The sequence below is a fragment of the Cornus florida genome, unplaced genomic scaffold (genome assembly GCF_030987335.1).
Source record: "Cornus florida cultivar Cherokee Brave unplaced genomic scaffold, ASM3098733v1 CherokeeBrave_3.0.0_Hap2_Chr02, whole genome shotgun sequence".
Classification (NCBI taxonomy): Eukaryota; Viridiplantae; Streptophyta; class Magnoliopsida; order Cornales; family Cornaceae; genus Cornus; species Cornus florida.
Window position 1 is genome coordinate 33,157,256 of NW_026775572.1, and position 6,000 is coordinate 33,163,255.

Below are 6,000 nucleotides of genomic sequence, written 5' to 3' on the forward strand. Positions count from 1 at the left end.
CACAAGGGAATCAATTTGCTAATTCTCATTTTCCCAACCAATCTTATTCCCAAGGAAACACTAGAAGTCCCGCTTTTGAAGAAAAAGTTTTAAATGCTTTGGGGACTCTTGAGGCTAACACACAATTTCTTCATTCTCACTCTCAATCCATTGCTAAGCTAGAAACCCAAGTAGGGCAAATAGCAAGCACTCTTAATGCAAGAGAGAAGGGAAAGATGCCCATTAATGCCCCACTTAAACAACAATGTGTTGTGGAAACCCATTCCTCATCAGAAGGGCATACCATTGAACATGTTAATGCGGTGACTACCTTGCGGAGTGGTAGAGTTGTGGACAATCAAGTTGAAATGTCCAATGAAGAGAGTGAACCGGTGCAACCTCAAGTTGCCACCCGTCCCGTTTCACATCCAATTCCTCCTTCATTGCATACACATGATCTTGCAAATGAGAAAGTTTTGAAAAATGTGTTTGAAAAAGAAGTTTTGAAAAATGATGTTGAAAATGTTTTATTAAAAAATGATTTGAAAACTTCTTGTGTTGAAGAGAGTTCAAAAGAAAATTCTGAAAAAGTGTTTGAACCAAATGTTCCATTTCCGGATGCCTTAAAATGATCCATTTCAAAAGACAAGCAAAAGGCAAAAACTAATGAAATCATGGAAATGTTTAGGCAAGTGAAAGTTAACCTTCCACTATTAGATGCAATCAAGCAAATTCCGGCTAATGCCAAATTCTTGAAAGACTTGTGCACCCAAAAGTGGAAGAACAAGAGCCAAGCACCAAGAAAAGTGGTTTTGACCGAGCAAGTAAGCTCAATTTTGCAACATAACACTCTTCTAAAGTTTAAGGACCCCGGTTCACCCACTACATCATGCATCATTGGTGATCATATCATTAATCGGGCACTTCTTGACTTAGAAGCAAATGTTAACCTTCTTCCATATTCGGTCTATGTTAAATTGGGCCTAGGTGAATTAAAACCGACGTCGGTAGTTTTGCAACTTGCCGACCGATCCATTAAGAAACCTAGGGGTGTCATTAAGGATGTTTTGATCAAGATTGATAACTTCTTCTTCCCGGTTGATTTCGTTATCATTGACACGGAACCGGTTTCCAATCTTAAAAGCCAAATTCCCGTTATCCTTAGCCGTCGTTTCTTAGCAACCGCCAATGCCAACATCAATTGTAGGATGGGGATGATGAAAATTTCATTTGGTCACATGAAGGTAAAGTTGAATATCTTTAATCCCACACCCAATTCACTTGACAAGTATGAAGGAGAGGTCAATGTTGTAGAAAAATGTCATAATCTTCAATGCCAAGGAAATGAGCTTTTGTGTAAAACCAAAACTTCCAAAGATCATCTTCAACCTTGTATTCTCAAAGAGTTGTTTCAAATTCTTGCTTTGAAAGGGCATGGAAGCCCAAAGGTTTTAATTGTATAGACAAAGGATCAAAAGCTTCTTTTGAGCTTGATCCAACAAGTTCTTCAAAGGACCATTTTTTGGGTGGAGTTCAAAGTATCTATCACCCCAACAAGGAGAGGATGCATCACAAGATCTTTGATCCGAGCTAAAAGAGCCCAACATCTTGCTAGAGACGTTAAAGACTAGCAAAGGCATTCGTAGGGTGTCAAAACCCAATTCCTCCCCCATTTCTATCTTTCATTTTATTTCTTGCGAAGTCTAGATACTTGTTTTAGGTTCACATGCATTGAAAGGAACTTTGGTGAAGATTGCATAAGCTTTTATGTCATAATTGAGCATTTGGCAAAGTTCGATCGATCTCACATTGGAGTTCGATCGATCGAACTGTGAATTGCACTTAACACTTAGAAAAATTTTCGACCTGCATCCACCTGCATCCAAAATCAGCTCTCGGTCCCATCGTTCGAACTCATTCTTAAATCGATCAGATATCTTTAATCGATCCAACTTCCAAGTTCGATCGATCTCAGGACTTAACACTTAGAAAAATTTTGAGCCTGCATAAACCTGCATATTTCAGCTCTCTATCCCATCGTTCGAATTCAATTCAAAATCGATCTGAAAATTTTTGATCGATCCAACATTAAGGTTGGATCGATCTCAAGTTCCAGCACTTAGCCAATTTTTGAACCAAGAACCTGTGTATTCTTGCCTCTGTCTGATCAATCGAAGGATTGTTTCGATCGATCACATTTCTTTCATTTCACAATTTTGACTTTAATTTGACTTTTCAACTTTTCAAAAATCCAAAAATATTTTATTTTTATTTTATTCTATTTTCACTCTCATTTTATTTTGTTTTAATTTTCAACAAGTTTTCAAAAATTCAAAAATATTTTAATTTATTTAGTTTTTAATTAATTAAATTTAAATTAAAAAAAATTCAAATCAAATCAAAAATATTTTGTTTTACTTTATTTTCCAATTTTTAATTTTTAATTTTATTTTTGCAAATTTCAAAAAAACCAAAAAATCCGAAAATACTTTGAAAGGAGTTCATCAAAGTTCGATCGATCACAACTCATCTTCGATCGATCGAACTAGCTGGGAAATGTTTTTAAAAACAGATCCAAGGGTCTTAAGATCGATCATTTGGATCGATCTCACTCTCCAAACCCTAGCCTCTCGTCCCTCTTCACTGTGAATCATCTTTCCAAGCTCCGGCAACTCCTCCGGCGAGATCCAAGCATCTCGAATCTCAGTTCATCTCCATCCTCTTCATCTCAGATCATCTCAGTTCATTCTCCATTCTCTCGCTCTCTTGAGGTAAGATCCGAGACATCCTTCCCTAGATTTGAACTCTCATTCATCAATACTTGTTTCAAATGTCGTAATCATGTTGCTCTCATGTTAAATCTTCCATTCTCAAAGCTTTAGCATCCATGTCTCTATATATATGTGTGTGTGTGTGTGTGTGTGTATGTGTGCATAGATTTTGAAGATTTTATTAGATTTGGGTGTTTGGGCCACGTTTGGAGTGCATTTAGGCTTACTTTGTGTTGTTGGAGGGCCCACAAACTCATTTGTGTGGGCCCCATGCTTCAAAAGTCACAGATCTGTGACTGTTAGGTTTCATCGTCGCACTGTTCGATCGATCGAACAAATTTATGATCGATCGAAGATTTGCGATCAATCCAACCCAACCTTCGATCGATCCAAATTTTGTGATCAATCTCATTTCTTTTTCTAGTCGATCGAATTTCACAGATCTCATATACACACTTCATTCATCTTATCTTATGTTCATGCTACCTTATATATGCCCAATGCCTGTGATATTCCACATTGGATGCATTTCATACTTACATTGTTTAGCATGTTTTATATTCTGCTACTTGCATAGAATCATGCGATATTTTGTTTTGTCTATCTCATTTGACATATATGTTTCTATATTGTGCTTTATATTATATATATGCAGGCACTAACTCTTGAATTTCTATTTGCAGACTATGGCTAGCGTCAAGACTGTAGCGCGTAGACACCATTACGGCACCAGACGCAGACTTGACGACGGAGCCGGTCCATCTCATGTCCAGGATCCTAGTCCCAAGCACACACAGAGGAGAGTCCGATAGTGGACTGGGGAGACTGCACAGCCCTCTCATTCAGAGGAGCCATTACACCCTACTCCACCCCAGTCGCCGACTCGTCCAGCATTCACTCCATCACCATCTCCACCGCAAAGAGGCGCTGAGCAGCCAGCTCAGCCGGCTCCACCTATTCAGCTAGCTCATCTACAGCGTGATAGGCTCGCACCTCGATATGCACACATAACTATCGAGTACGAGTCAGTATTCGACATCGCATTCTTCTCCAGATCGGTGCTGACTCGATCTGCCTATCAGGACATCATTCAGCAGGGCCTCTCAGCTATTCTTGCCCCAGTTATAGAGCCGATCTACCCGCGATTGGTACGGTTGTTCTACCAGAACCTCCGACCGTCGCCGCGTATTACAGCCGAGCTCATCACCTCTATCGATGGCCATGAGATCACCATTACAGTGGATACTCTGGCCCGTTCGATTAGCTGTCCACATTGGTGCCCGCCAGAGCTTCAGGAGACATATCCCAGGCTCCACAAGCCTTCTTACGCCGATATGGCGATTTTTCTCACAGGTCACCATGCCGGTGGCGAGACCTTCGCCACTCGGACATTCTTGTTGGATGACCTATGGTTTACAGATTCAGTGCTCTACCGAAACATATACATGGCAGGACACAAGATTCAGAGGCGGGGCGACTATCTAGCAGCCCTATACGCCTTCTATACCAACCACTAGGTGTCTATTCCTACGCTTATCTGGAGCGTGATGAGGAAGCTCTACGATGAGTACGTCAGCAAGGAGGCACCCGAAAGAGCCAAGTCTCTTCCATTCAGCCACCTCATCACCCAGATTCTCATTGACCAGCGCTATCCCATCCACTCGCAGGAGGACTCCGAGAGAGGTTCCTGTCACTTCCACAAGAAGGACTAGGACAAGAGCTACAGAGCTATTATCACTCACCTGTAGGTTCATGCCGTACTAGCAGCTGCAGAGCTTAAGTTAGAGGAGGAGGAGGCAGCACAGGCAGCCCCGGCACCAGCAGAGCCAGCAGCAGCAGCTCCTGCAGCGGATGATGCACCTGTCGATCCAGCTGCCGAGCATGATGACATTGATATAGATATTGACTTGGAACACTCAGCGGATGACGCAGCTCAGCATTCTCCAGCAGGGTCACCTATCCACGAGCAGGAGCAGACCCAGGAGCTGTCTTCTGACTCATCCATACCAGATTTGACCCCCGCGTCTGCAGACGCTTGAGGACGCTGTTGTTGCCATCAGAGTTGACCTCACGGCCCACAGAGCGGAGTTCGCTACCTTCCGCACGGATGTCGCGACCATATTCAGAGATCTATCCCGAGACATCCGTGGCGCCAGACCTGCCCATCCTACCTCGTCTTCCTGAGCTCCCAGTCTTTTCTATCTTTTGATCCCTCTCTCCTTTTGATACGTTATTATTGTCACTATATTATTTTACAGCCGGTCTGTCGGCTTTGATATTTTTGTACCTGTACTTTATCAGTTTTATATATATCTATTTTTGCTATGGATGTCATATGATTGTATTCTTATATCTGTATGTTTGACTTCATCAGGTGCATCACAGTGACTTCAGTGAGAGAGTACTACCCAATTTTCAGGACCACCCTTATACCTCTCACATTTCGTTATCTGTTTATCCGATTTACACTTGCATGTCCACTGTGCACTGATTATCCCATTTTGTTATCTAATAAGTCTATCCAAGTGCCAATTTTTAGGACCACAGTTCATCCCAAGTTTGGGGGGCAATGCCACCCACTTCGGATACTTCAGTCCCGATCATTCTTACTTAGTTGAACTGGTATACTTTTTCCTTTGTTCTCTTGCACATTGAGGACATTGTGCCATTTAAGTTTGGGGGGAATGGTGCTCTACAGTGATAGTTTTAAATTCAAATTTTTAACATGACTCATGTATTTGAGGGATATTTCTATTATTGGTCCATACCTAGCTATGATTTTGATCTTTTGAGGACTATGTTACTTTAAATTTAAAAATTACTTGACTTAAGAGTCCAATACTCCTTATCTGCCTTATGAATGCCATTTAAGAGTAAATTTTTTGAGGATCGACATCTTGCTTACACTTGTGGTCCACATCATCGTGATTTTGTGATTATTTTGAGATTCATTCTAGGATTCTACACTAACACAGGCGCACACTAGCATTCATTTGTGGGGTATATGCTTTGTTGATTATTGAATTGGTTATATCCCAATTGGGCTAGTAGTGCATTGAAAGTTTTCATTCTTGATAAAGGTGGATAACAACCCTTTTCACTAAGTAGCCGGGATTCTAGCCTCATCAAGCATTGAACTTCTCGCGTCGGAAGGTGGAGGGCCCAAACTCTAGGTTAATAAATTAACTTTAAAAAAAAAAAAAAAAGTTGCAAAAGTAATAAAAAAAGTGAGGACTTCTCCCAAAAGGTG